Below are 2,056 nucleotides of genomic sequence, written 5' to 3'. Positions count from 1 at the left end.
TGATGCTGCGGTGACCTCTCACCTGATGCTGGATCTTTAGTTTTCTGGGTTTAACGATGATTAATGTTCTTGTTTTCACAGGATCGTTTGTATTTCTCCAAATATTTTTACAAAGTCTCCATTGTTTACTCTCTGAATTATCAGTAGAGTAGGCTTTAAATAAAGTTTATTTCAAATTAATCCTTTTAAACCAAAGTTAGTTTCCTTCACTCGGTTTTTTCCATGGACTTTGGTCTGAACTAAAATCTCTGATTTTCTCCATGGACTTTGGTCTGAACTAAAATCTCTGATTTTCTCCATGGACTTTGGTCTGAACTAAAATCTCTGATTTTCTCCATGGACTTTGGTCTGAACTAAAATCTCTGATTTTCTCCATGGACTTTGGTCTGAACTAAAATCTCTGATTTTCTCCATGGACTTTGGTCTGAACTAAAATCTCTGATTTTCTCCATGGACTTTGGTCTGAACTAAAATCTCTGATTTTCTCCATGGACTTTGGTCTGAACTAAAATCTCTGATTTTCTCCATGGACTTTGGTCTGAACTAAAATCTCTGATTTTCTCCATGGACTTTGGTCTGAACTAAAATCTCTGATTTTCTCCATGGACTTTGGTCTGAACTAAAATCTCTGATTTTCTCCATGAGGTTTGCTGTGGTGCCGTCGTTGTTAAACCTGTTCAACCTCAGGTACTCTCCTCAGACAGAAGCATCTTTGCAGAAGTGGAGTTCTTTTTTTTCTTTTTTTTTTTTTATTGCCAGTGTCACCAGAATCCACAATCAGCTGATGTTGCCAGGCAAACGTGCCATCTCCAGCCAATCGGCACAGATTTGGCCAACACTGCTTAGCAACAAAAGTTAAAAACTGATGCACTTAAAACAGTCTTTGAAAAAGTGGTGGAGAGACTCGTCAGTGTCACCGAAGTCTGCGGATGAAACACTGCAGGGGCCACGCAGGGGCCACGCCCCACCACGCAGACAAAAGACGAGAAAAAGAAAGGTTTTTCTCCCAGCAGTGAACACACACACACACACACACACACACACGCGTCATGTGACCTGTGACCTCCTGACGTCCTGGCAGGAAACAGTCGAACTCTGCAGATTAAAACACATCTAAAACGATGACAAATAAAAACGACAACAGATTTAAGACATGATCACCCAAGGTTTTAATTCCGTCCACTAGGGGGCGTTTCAGAGTTTTGAAGAACCACGGCCCGGGGAGAGATGATCTCTGGTTCGTGGAGGTGTTTTGATCAGTGACACAGGAGAACGTGTGTCAACCGACCCGGTTCTCCACCGGTTCTCCACCGGGTCGGAATTCTGCTGGAAAATAAAACCTTTTTTAACTACACCTATACAGAAACGACACCAGGGGGCAGCAGAGACGCCTGTTGGAGGCACCGTGGATCTAATGGAGCCAATCACTGACGGAGAACATAAACATAAACATAAACATAAACATAAACATAAACATAAACATAAACATAAACATAAAGACCCAAATCACCTGCTGTTACTGTTGTCACCTGGAACTGGAGGTTAAGAGTGGACCCCCCCCCACCACCACCACCACCATCTGTCCATCTGTCCATCAATCACCGGGTCGCGGGGTCAGCAGTCTCCACGACCTCCACCCAGGTCACACCGTGCCCCCCCCCCCTGCAGGTGGTGCGGTCCACTGGGAGGTACCAACCGTCTCTGGGCCAATGAAATTATGATGAGATTAAAATGTAGTTTTCCTTCAAGGTCGACAGAAACGGTCGAGGGTTCGATTCCTCCTCCAGGACTCAGAGGAGAGCAGCGACCGCGGCCAGGACCAGGAGCACCGATGAGCGGCTGCTGCTGGAGCCCCCACCTGTGCAGACAGGACGCTGTTCAGGAAACAGCCTTGTGACATCACTTCCTGTCTGCTCTGGGTGTAAACATTCTGTCTCACCTGTGGCGGCGCCCTGGAGCTCAGTGGAGACTTCTGTCGACGAGAAACCTGAAAACATCAAAGACTTCAATGTTTTTCTTTAAAGATATGCCAGACCCCCAGACCTCCAGACCCCCA

At 45.7% G+C, this 2,056-nt stretch overlaps 1 long non-coding RNA gene across 1 annotated transcript; it reads right to left on the bottom strand.

The window, feature by feature from the left end:
• Positions 1-738: 738 nt before the first annotated feature.
• Positions 739-2,056, bottom strand: LOC107989961 (uncharacterized). Its single transcript, XR_001761488.2, has 2 exons — positions 1,940-2,056; positions 739-1,858 (listed from the first exon to the last, which is right to left on the bottom strand). It is a non-coding gene; the product is annotated as an uncharacterized LOC107989961 (long non-coding RNA).

Source organism: Cynoglossus semilaevis, chromosome 18 (genome assembly GCF_000523025.1).
Source record: "Cynoglossus semilaevis isolate Cse_v1.0 chromosome 18, Cse_v1.0, whole genome shotgun sequence".
Taxonomy (NCBI): domain Eukaryota; kingdom Metazoa; phylum Chordata; class Actinopteri; order Pleuronectiformes; family Cynoglossidae; genus Cynoglossus; species Cynoglossus semilaevis.
The sequence above is the reverse complement of the archived record's forward strand: the minus strand, read 5'-3'. Positions and strand labels throughout refer to the sequence as shown.